The sequence below is a fragment of the Canis lupus genome, chromosome 37 (genome assembly GCF_048164855.1).
Source record: "Canis lupus baileyi chromosome 37, mCanLup2.hap1, whole genome shotgun sequence".
In the NCBI taxonomy this organism is placed as follows: domain Eukaryota; kingdom Metazoa; phylum Chordata; class Mammalia; order Carnivora; family Canidae; genus Canis; species Canis lupus.
In genome coordinates, this window is record NC_132874.1 from 30,319,794 (window position 1) to 30,332,547 (window position 12,754).

Consider the following 12,754-nt stretch of genomic DNA (forward strand, 5'->3'; position numbering starts at 1 on the left):
CCAATTGCTTCATCGAATGGAAAATAATCGAATTGAATAGAATAGAAAAGAATCGAATCGAATCAAATCGAAAACAATCAAATTGAATTGATCGAAAAGAATCGAATTGAATCAAATCGAATCGAAATGAAAAGAATCGAATCGATTCAAATAGAAAAGAATCGAATCGAAAAGAATCAAATCGACACGAAAAGAATCGAATCGAATCAAAAAGTATCGAATTGATTCGAAAACATTCGAATCGAAAAGAATCGAATTGAAATGAATCCGATCGAAATGAAAAGAATCTACTCGATTCGAATCCAAAAGAATCGAATCCAAAAGAATCGAATCGAATCCAAAAGAATCGAATTGAATTGAATCAAAAGAAATGAATTGAATTGAATCAAAAAGGAACTAATCGAATCAAATCGAAAAAAACGAATAGAATCAAATCGAATCAAAAAGAATCGAATAGATTCGAATAAAAAAATCGAATTGAGGGATCCCTGGGTGGCACAGCTGTTTAGCGCCTGCCTTTGCCCAGGGCGCGTTCCTGGAGACCCGGGATCGAATCCCACATCGGGCAACCGGTGCATGGAGCCTGCTACTCCCTCTGCCTGTGTCTCTGCCTCTCTCTCTCTGTGACTATCATAAAAAAAGAATCGAATTGAATCGCGTTGAAAAAAATCATAAAGAATCAAACGAAAAGAATCGAATTCCATGTAACGAAAAGATTCGAATTGAAAACAATCGAATCGAAACAAAAGAATAAAAAAAATAAAAAAAAATAAAAAATGAAACAAAAGAATCGAATCGAATCGAGATGAATCAAAAAGAATCGAATCAAAACAAATCGAAAAGAAACAAATCAAGTAGAATCTAAAAGAATCGAATCGAATCAAATCGAAAAAATTCGAATAGAATTGAATCGAAAATCAAAACGAATCGAACCGAAGAGAATCGATTCGAATCAAAATAAAAAGTATCGTATCAAATCGAATCGAAAAGAATCATATCAAATAGAATCGAAAGAATGGAATCAAATCTAAAACAATCGAATCGAATCGAAAAGAATCGGATTGAATGGAATCGAATCGAAAAGAATACAATAGAATAGAATCGAAAGAAATCGAATAGAATCAAATCAAATCAAAAAGAATCGAATTGAATTGATCGTAACCAAAATAAGCGAAATGAATCGACTCGAACCGAAAAAAATCAAATCGAAAAGAATCTAATCTCAAAGAAAATCATCGAAATGAATAGAATCGAAAAGAATCGAATTGAATCAAATCGAAAGGAATCGAATGGAATCCAATCGAAAAGAATCAAATTGATTCGAATCGAAACAAATTGAATCCAATCGAAAAGAATCTAATTGAATCGAATCGAAAAGAATCGAATTCAATCAAAACGAATCGATTCGAATGGAATACAGAAGAATAGAATAGAATAGAATCGAAAAGAATCAAATCGAATCGAAAAGAATCGAATCGAAAAAAATTGAATCGAATCGAAAAGAAACGAATCGAACCGAATCAAAAAGAAAACAATCGAATCGAATCAAATACAAAAGAATCGCTTTGAATAGCATAGAATTGAAAAGAATCGAATCAATCGAATTGAAAACAATCGAATCGAAAAGAATCGAATCAAAAAAAGTCGAATCGAAACGAAAACAATCGAATCGAATCGAATCTAAAAGAATCGTATTGAATTGCATCGAGTCGAAAAGACTCGAATCAAAAAGACTCGAATCGAATTGAATCAAATCGAAAAGAATCTAATAGAAACCACTCGAACAGAATCAAATCGAAATGATTCAAAATGAATCGAATAGAATAGAATCGAAAAAAATCGAATAGAATCGAAACGAATCGAAACAAATTGAATCGAAGAGAATCGATTAGAATCGAAATGAAAAGAATCGTATTGAATCGAATCGAAAAGAATCAAATCAAATCGAATCGAAAAAATTGAATCAAATCGAAAAGAATCCAATCGAATCGAAAAGAATCGAACTGAATGGAATCAAATCGAAAAGAATCTAATCGAATCGAAAAGAATCGAATCAAATTTAATGGAATCGAAAAGAATCGAATTGAATCGAAAAGAATCGAAATGAAACAAATCAGATCAAATGGAAAAGCATCAAATCGGATTGAAAACAATTAATCGAATCGAATCTAAAAGAATCGTATTGAATTGCATCGAGTCGAAAAGACTCAAATCAAAAAGACTCGAATCGAATTGAATCAAATCGAAAAGAATCTAATAGAAACCACTCGAACAGAATCAAATCGAAATGATTCAAAATGAATCGAATAGAATAGAATCGAAAAAAATCGAATAGAATCGAAACGAATCGAAAAGAATCGAAGAGAATCGATTAGAATCGAAATGAAAAGAATCGTATTGAATCGAATCGAAAAGAATCAAATCGAATCGAATCGAAAAAATTGAATCAAATCGAAAAGAATCCAATCGAATCGAAAAGAATCGAACTGAATGGAATCAAATCGAAAAGAATCTAATCGAATCGAAAAGAATCGAATCAAATTTAATGAAATCGAAAAGAATCGAATTGAATCGAAAAGAATCGAAATGAAACAAATCAGATCAAATGGAAAAGCATCAAATCGGATTGAAAAGAATCGAATCGAATCGAAATGAATCGAATCAAAAAGACTCGAATCGAAAAGAATCGAATTGAAAAGAATCGAATCGAATCGAAAAGACTCGAATCAAATTAAAAATATCAAATCGAACCGAATCGAAAAGCATCAAATTGAAAAGACTCGAATTGAAACGAATCGATTTGAAACGAAAAGAATTGAATCGAATCGAATCGAATCGAATTGAATTGAAAGAATCGAATTGAATAGAAAAAATCGAATAGAAAAGAATCCAACCGAAAAGAAAAGAATCAAATTGAATCAGTCGATTAAATTCTAGTCGAATCGAATCAAAAAGCATGAAATCGAGTCGAATCGAATCGAAAAGAATCGAATCGAATCGAAAAGAATCCAATTGCTTCATCGAATGGAAAATAATCGAATTGAATAGAATAGAAAAGAATCGAATCGAATCAAATCGAAAACAATCAAATTGAATTGATCGAAAAGAATCGAATTGAATCAAATCGAATCGAAATGAAAAGAATCGAATCGATTCAAATAGAAAAGAATCGAATCGAAAAGAATCAAATCGACACGAAAAGAATCGAATCGAATCAAAAAGTATCGAATTGATTCCAAAACATTCGAATCGAAAAGAATCGAATTGAAATGAATCCGATCGAAATGAAAAGAATCTACTCGATTCGAATCCAAAAGAATCGAATCCAAAAGAATCGAATCGAATCCAAAAGAATCGAATTGAATTGAATCAAAAGAAATGAATTGAATTGAATCAAAAAGGAACTAATCGAATCAAATCGAAAAAAACGAATAGAATCAAATCGAATCAAAAAGAATCGAATAGATTCGAATAAAAAAATCGAATTGAGGGATCCCTGGGTGGCACAGCTGTTTAGCGCCTGCCTTTGCCCAGGGCGCGTTCCTGGAGACCCGGGATCGAATCCCACATCGGGCACCCGGTGCATGGAGCCTGCTACTCCCTCTGCCTGTGTCTCTGCCTCTCTCTCTCTGTGACTATCATAAAAAAAGAATCGAATTGAATCGCGTTGAAAAAAATCATAAAGAATCAAACGAAAAGAATCGAATTCCATGTAACGAAAAGATTCGAATTGAAAACAATCGAATCGAAACAAAAGAATAAAAAAAATAAAAAAAATAAAAAATGAAACAAAAGAATCGAATCGAATCGAGATGAATCAAAAAGAATCGAATCAAAACAAATCGAAAAGAAACAAATCAAGTAGAATCTAAAAGAATCGAATCGAATCAAATCGAAAAAATTCGAATAGAATTGAATCGAAAATCAAAACGAATCGAACCGAAGAGAATCGATTCGAATCAAAATAAAAAGTATCGTATCAAATCGAATCGAAAAGAATCATATCAAATAGAATCGAAAGAATGGAATCAAATCTAAAACAATCGAATCGAATCGAAAAGAATCGGATTGAATGGAATCGAATCGAAAAGAATACAATAGAATAGAATCGAAAGAAATCGAATAGAATCAAATCAAATCAAAAAGAATCGAATTGAATTGATCGTAACCAAAATAAGCGAAATGAATCGACTCGAACCGAAAAAAATCAAATCGAAAACAATCTAATCTCAACGAAAATCATCGAAATGAATAGAATCGAAAAGAATCGAATTGAATCAAATCGAAAGGAATCGAATGGAATCCAATCGAAAAGAATCAAATTGATTCGAATCGAAACAAATTGAATCCAATCGAAAAGAATCTAATTGAATCGAATCGAAAAGAATCGAATTCAATCAAAACGAATCGATTCGAATGGAATATAAAAGAATAGAATAGAATAGAATCGAAAAGAATCAAATCGAATCGAAAAGAATCGAATCGAAAAGAATTGAATCGAATCGAAAAGAAACGAATCGAACCGAATCAAAAAGAAAACAATCGAATCGAATCAAATACAAAAGAATCGCTTTGAATAGCATAGAATTGAAAAGAATCGAATCAATCGAATTGAAAACAATCGAATCGAAAAGAATCGAATCAAAAAAAGTCGAATCGAAACGAAAACAATCGAATCGAATCGAATCTAAAAGAATCGTATTGAATTGCATCGAGTCGAAAAGACTCGAATCAAAAAGACTCGAATCGAATTGAATCAAATCGAAAAGAATCTAATAGAAACCACTCGAACAGAATCAAATCGAAATGATTCAAAATGAATCGAATAGAATAGAATCGAAAAAAATCGAATAGAATCGAAACGAATCGAAAAGAATCGAAGAGAATCGATTAGAATCGAAATGAAAAGAATCGTATTGAATCGAATCGAAAAGAATCAAATCGAATCGAATCGAAAAAATTGAATCAAATCGAAAAGAATCCAATCGAATCGAAAAGAATCGAACTGAATGGAATCAAATCGAAAAGAATCTAATCGAATCGAAAAGAATCGAATCAAATTTAATGGAATCGAAAAGAATCGAATTGAATCGAAAAGAATCGAAATGAAACAAATCAGATCAAATGGAAAAGCATCAAATCGGATTGAAAAGAATCGAATCGAATCGAAATGAATCGAATCAAAAAGACTCGAATCGAAAAGAATCGAATTGAAAAGAATCGAATCGAATCGAAAAGAGTCGAATCAAATTAAAAATATCAAATCGAACCGAATCGAAAAGCATCAAATTGAAAAGACTCGAATTGAAACGAATCGATTTGAAACGAAAAGAATTGAATCGAATCGAATCGAATCGAATTGAATTGAAAGAATCGAATTGAATAGAAAAAAATCGAATAGAAAAGAATCCAACCGAAAAGAAAAGAATCAAATTGAATCAGTCGATTAAATTCTAGTCGAATCGAATCAAAAAGCATGAAATCGAGTCGAATCGAATCGAAAAGAATCGAATCGAATCGAAAAGAATCCAATTGCTTCATCGAATGGAAAATAATCGAATTGAATAGAATAGAAAAGAATCGAATCGAATCAAATCGAAAACAATCAAATTGAATTGATCGAAAAGAATCGAATTGAATCAAATCGAATCGAAATGAAAAGAATCGAATCGATTCAAATAGAAAAGAATCGAATCGAAAAGAATCAAATCGACACGAAAAGAATCGAATCGAATCAAAAAGTATCGAATTGATTCGAAAACATTCGAATCGAAAAGAATCGAATTGAAATGAATCCGATCGAAATGAAAAGAATCTACTCGATTCGAATCCAAAAGAATCGAATCCAAAAGAATCGAATCGAATCCAAAAGAATCGAATTGAATTGAATCAAAAGAAATGAATTGAATTGAATCAAAAAGGAACTAATCGAATCAAATCGAAAAAAACGAATAGAATCAAATCGAATCAAAAAGAATCGAATAGATTCGAATAAAAAAATCGAATTGAGGGATCCCTGGGTGGCACAGCTGTTTAGCGCCTGCCTTTGCCCAGGGCGCGTTCCTGGAGACCCGGGATCGAATCCCACATCGGGCAACCGGTGCATGGAGCCTGCTACTCCCTCTGCCTGTGTCTCTGCCTCTCTCTCTCTGTGACTATCATAAAAAAAGAATCGAATTGAATCGCGTTGAAAAAAATCATAAAGAATCAAACGAAAAGAATCGAATTCCATGTAACGAAAAGATTCGAATTGAAAACAATCGAATCGAAACAAAAGAATAAAAAAAATAAAAAAAATAAAAAATGAAACAAAAGAATCGAATCGAATCGAGATGAATCAAAAAGAATCGAATCAAAACAAATCGAAAAGAAACAAATCAAGTAGAATCTAAAAGAATCGAATCGAATCAAATCGAAAAAATTCGAATAGAATTGAATCGAAAATCAAAACGAATCGAACCGAAGAGAATCGATTCGAATCAAAATAAAAAGTATCGTATCAAATCGAATCGAAAAGAATCATATCAAATAGAATCGAAAGAATGGAATCAAATCTAAAACAATCGAATCGAATCGAAAAGAATCGGATTGAATGGAATCGAATCGAAAAGAATACAATAGAATAGAATCGAAAGAAATCGAATAGAATCAAATCAAATCAAAAAGAATCGAATTGAATTGATCGTAACCAAAATAAGCGAAATGAATCGACTCGAACCGAAAAAAATCAAATCGAAAAGAATCTAATCTCAAAGAAAATCATCGAAATGAATAGAATCGAAAAGAATCGAATTGAATCAAATCGAAAGGAATCGAATGGAATCCAATCGAAAAGAATCAAATTGATTCGAATCGAAACAAATTGAATCCAATCGAAAAGAATCTAATTGAATCGAATCGAAAAGAATCGAATTCAATCAAAACGAATCGATTCGAATGGAATACAGAAGAATAGAATAGAATAGAATCGAAAAGAATCAAATCGAATCGAAAAGAATCGAATCGAAAAAAATTGAATCGAATCAAAAAGAAACGAATCGAACCGAATCAAAAAGAAAACAATCGAATCGAATCAAATACAAAAGAATCGCTTTGAATAGCATAGAATTGAAAAGAATCGAATCAATCGAATTGAAAACAATCGAATCGAAAAGAATCGAATCAAAAAAAGTCGAATCGAAACGAAAACAATCGAATCGAATCGAATCTAAAAGAATCGTATTGAATTGCATCGAGTCGAAAAGACTCGAATCAAAAAGACTCGAATCGAATTGAATCAAATCGAAAAGAATCTAATAGAAACCACTCGAACAGAATCAAATCGAAATGATTCAAAATGAATCGAATAGAATAGAATCGAAAAAAATCGAATAGAATCGAAACGAATCGAAACAAATTGAATCGAAGAGAATCGATTAGAATCGAAATGAAAAGAATCGTATTGAATCGAATCGAAAAGAATCAAATCAAATCGAATCGAAAAAATTGAATCAAATCGAAAAGAATCCAATCGAATCGAAAAGAATCGAACTGAATGGAATCAAATCGAAAAGAATCTAATCGAATCGAAAAGAATCGAATCAAATTTAATGGAATCGAAAAGAATCGAATTGAATCGAAAAGAATCGAAATGAAACAAATCAGATCAAATGGAAAAGCATCAAATCGGATTGAAAACAATTAATCGAATCGAATCTAAAAGAATCGTATTGAATTGCATCGAGTCGAAAAGACTCAAATCAAAAAGACTCGAATCGAATTGAATCAAATCGAAAAGAATCTAATAGAAACCACTCGAACAGAATCAAATCGAAATGATTCAAAATGAATCGAATAGAATAGAATCGAAAAAAATCGAATAGAATCGAAACGAATCGAAAAGAATCGAAGAGAATCGATTAGAATCGAAATGAAAAGAATCGTATTGAATCGAATCGAAAAGAATCAAATCAAATCGAATCGAAAAAATTGAATCAAATCGAAAAGAATCCAATCGAATCGAAAAGAATCGAACTGAATGGAATCAAATCGAAAAGAATCTAATCGAATCGAAAAGAATCGAATAGATTCGAATAAAAAGAATCGAACTGAGGGATCCCTGGGTGGCACAGCTGTTTAGCGCCTGCCTTTGCCCAGGGCGCGTTCCTGGAGACCCGGGATCGAATCCCACATCGGGCACCCGGTGCATGGAGCCTGCTACTCCCTCTGCCTGTGTCTCTGCCTCTCTCTCTCTGTGACTATCATAAAAAAAGAATCGAATTGAATCGCGTTGAAAAAAATCATAAAGAATCAAACGAAAAGAATCGAATTCCATGTAACGAAAAGATTCGAATTGAAAACAATCGAATCGAAACAAAAGAATAAAAAAAATAAAAAAAATAAAAAATGAAACAAAAGAATCGAATCGAATCGAGATGAATCAAAAAGAATCGAATCAAAACAAATCGAAAAGAAACAAATCAAGTAGAATCTAAAAGAATCGAATCGAATCAAATCGAAAAAATTCGAATAGAATTGAATCGAAAATCAAAACGAATCGAACCGAAGAGAATCGATTCGAATCAAAATAAAAAGTATCGTATCAAATCGAATCGAAAAGAATCATATCAAATAGAATCGAAAGAATGGAATCAAATCTAAAACAATCGAATCGAATCGAAAAGAATCGGATTGAATGGAATCGAATCGAAAAGAATACAATAGAATAGAATCGAAAGAAATCGAATAGAATCAAATCAAATCAAAAAGAATCGAATTGAATTGATCGTAACCAAAATAAGCGAAATGAATCGACTCGAACCGAAAAAAATCAAATCGAAAAGAATCTAATCTCAAAGAAAATCATCGAAATGAATAGAATTGAAAAGAATCGAATTGAATCAAATCGAAAGGAATCGAATGGAATCCAATCGAAAAGAATCAAATTGATTCGAATCGAAACAAATTGAATCCAATCGAAAAGAATCTAATTGAATCGAATCGAAAAGAATCGAATTCAATCAAAACGAATCGATTCGAATGGAATACAAAAGAATAGAATAGAATAGAATCGAAAAGAATCAAATCGAATCGAAAAGAATCGAATCGAAAAGAATTGAATCGAATCGAAAAGAAACGAATCGAACCGAATCAAAAAGAAAACAATCGAATCGAATCAAATACAAAAGAATCGCTTTGAATAGCATAGAATTGAAAAGAATCGAATCCATCGAATTGAAAACAATCGAATCGAAAAGAATCGAATCAAAAAAAGTCGAATCGAAACGAAAACAATCGAATCGAATCGAATCTAAAAGAATCGTATTGAATTGCATCGAGTCGAAAAGACTCGAATCAAAAAGACTCGAATCGAATTGAATCAAATCGAAAAGAATCTAATAGAAACCACTCGAACAGAATCAAATCGAAATGATTCAAAATGAATCGAATAGAATAGAATCGAAAAAAATCGAATAGAATCGAAACGAATCGAAAAGAATAGAAGAGAATCGATTAGAATCGAAATGAAAAGAATCGTATTGAATCGATTCGAAAAGAATCAAATCAAATCGAATCGAAAGAATTGAATCAAATCGAAAAGAATCCAATCGAATCGAAAAGAATCGAACTGAATGGAATCAAATCGAAAAGAATCTAATCGAATCGAAAAGAATCGAATCAAATTTAATGGAATCGAAAAGAATCGAATTGAATCGAAAAGAATCGAAATGAAACAAATCAGATCAAATGGAAAAGCATCAAATCGGATTGAAAAGAATCGAATCGAATCGAAATGAATCGAATCAAAAAGACTCGAATCGAAAAGAATCGAATTGAAAAGAATCGAATCGAATCGAAAAGACTCGAATCAAATTAAAAATATCAAATCGAACCGAATCGAAAAGCATCAAATTGAAAAGACTCGAATTGAAACGAATCGATTTGAAACGAAAAGAATTGAATCGAATCGAATCGAATCGAATCGAATTGAATTGAAAGAATCGAATTGAATAGAAAAAAATCGAATAGAAAAGAATCCAACCGAAAAGAAAAGAATCAAATTGAATCAGTCGATTAAATTCTAGTCGAATCGAATCAAAAAGCATGAAATCGAGTCGAATCGAATCGAAAAGAATCGAATCGAATCGAAAAGAATCCAATTGCTTCATCGAATGGAAAATAATTGAATTGAATAGAATAGAAAAGAATCGAATCGAATCAAATCGAAAACAATCAAATTGAATTGATCGAAAAGAATCGAATTGAATCAAATCGAATCGAAATGAAAAGAATCGAATCGATTCAAATAGAAAAGAATCGAATCGAAAAGAATCAAATCGACACGAAAAGAATCGAATCGAATCAAAAAGTATCGAATTGATTCGAAAACATTCGAATCGAAAAGAATCGAATTGAAATGAATCCGATCGAAATGAAAAGATTCTACTCGATTCGAATCCAAAAGAATCGAATCCAAAAGAATCGAATCGAATCCAAAACAATCGAATTGATTTGAATCAAAAGAAATGAATTGAATTGAATCAAAAAGAACTAATTGAATCAAATCGAAAAATCTCGAATAGAATCAAATCGAATCAAAAAGAATTGAAAAATTCGAATAAAAAAGAATCGAACTGAGGGATCCCTGGGTGGCGCAGCGGTTTAGCGCCTGCCTTTCGCCCAGGGCGCGTTCCTGGAGACCCGGGATCGAATCCCACATCAGGCTCCCGGTGCATGGAGCCTGCTTCTCCCTCTGCCTGTGTCTCTGCCTCTCTCTCTCTCTGTGACTATCATGAAAAAAGAATCGAATTGAATCGCGTTGAAAAAAATCATAAAGAATCAAACGAAAAGAATCGAATTCCATGTAACGAAAAGATTCGAATTGAAAAGAATCAAATCGAAACAAAAGAATCAAAAAAAAATAAAAATTAAAAAAAAAGAAACAAAAGAATCGAATTGAATCGACATGAATCAAAAAGAATCGAATCAAAACGAATCGAAAAGAAACAAATCAAGTAGAATCTAAAAGAATCGAATCGAATCAAATCGAAAAAATTCGAATAGAATTGAATCGAAAAGAATCAAAACGAATCGAACCGAAGAGAATCGATTCGAATCAAAATAAAAAGTATCGTATCAAATCGAATCGAAAAGAATCATATCAAATAGAATCGAAAGAATGGAATCAAATCTAAAACAATCGAATCGAATCGAAAAGAATCGAATTGAACGGAATGGAAAAGAAAAGAATACAATAGAATAGAATCGAAAGAAATCGAATAGAATCAAATCAAATCAAAAAGAATCGAATTGAATTGATCCTAACCAAAATAAGCGAAATGAATCGACTCGAACCGAAAAAATCAAATCGAAAAGAATCTAATCTCAACGAAAATCATCGAAATGAATAGAATCGAAAAGAATCGAATTAAATCAAATCGAAAAGAATCGAATGGAATCCAATCGAAAAGAATCAAATTGATTCGAATCGAAACAAATTGAATCCAATCGAAAAGAATCTAATTGAATCGAATCGAAAAGAATCGAATTCAATCAAAACGAATCGATTCGAATGGAATACAAAAGAATAGAATAGAATCGAATAGAATCGAAAAGAATCAAATCGAATCGAAAAGAATCGAATCGAAAAGAATTGAATCGAATCGAAAAGAAACGAATCGAACCGAATCAAAAAGAAAACAATCGAATCGAATCAAATACAAAAGAATCGCTTTGAATAGCATAGAATTGAAAAGAATCGAATCAATCGAATTGAAAACAATCGAATCGAAAAGAATCGAATCAAAAAAGTCAAATCGAAATGTAAACAATCGAATCGAATCGAATCTAAAAGAATCGTATTGAATTGCATCGAGTCGAAAAGACTCGAATCAAAAAGACTCGAATCGAATTGAATCAAATCGAAAAGAATCTAATAGAAACCACTCGAACAGAATCAAATCGAAATGATTCAAAATGAATCGAATAGAATAGAATCGAAAAAAATCGAATAGAATCGAAACGAATCGAAAAGAATCGAAGAGAATCGATTAGAATCGAAATGAAAAGAATCGTATTGAATCGAATCGAAAAGAATCAAATCAAATCGAATCGAAAGAATTGAATCAAATCGAAAAGAATCCAATCGAATCGAAAAGAATCGAACTGAATGGAATCAAATCGAAAAGAATCTAATCGAATCGAAAAGAATCGAATCAAATTTAATGGAATCGAAAAGAATCGAATTGAATCGAAAAGAATCGAAATGAAACAAATCAGATCAAATGGAAAAGCATCAAATCGGATTGAAAAGAATCGAATCGAATCGAAATGAATCGAATCAAAAAGACTCGAATCGAAAAGAATCGAATTGAAAAGAATCGAATCGAAAAGACTCGAATCAAATTAAAAATATCAAATCGAACCGAATCGAAAAGCATCAAATTGAAAAGACTCGAATTGAAACGAATCGATTTGAAACGAAAAGAATTGAATCGAATCGAATCGAATCGAATCGAATTGAATTGAAAGAATCGAATTGAATAGAAAAAAATCGAATAGAAAAGAATCCAACCGAAAAGAAAAGAATCAAATTGAATCAGTCGATTAAATTCTAGTCGAATCGAATCAAAAAGCATGAAATCGAGTCGAATCGAATCGAAAAGAATCGAATCGAATCGAAAAGAATCCAATTGCTTCATCGAATGGAAAATAATCGAATTGAATAGAATAGAAAAGAATCGAATCGAATCAAATCGAAAACAATCAAATTGAA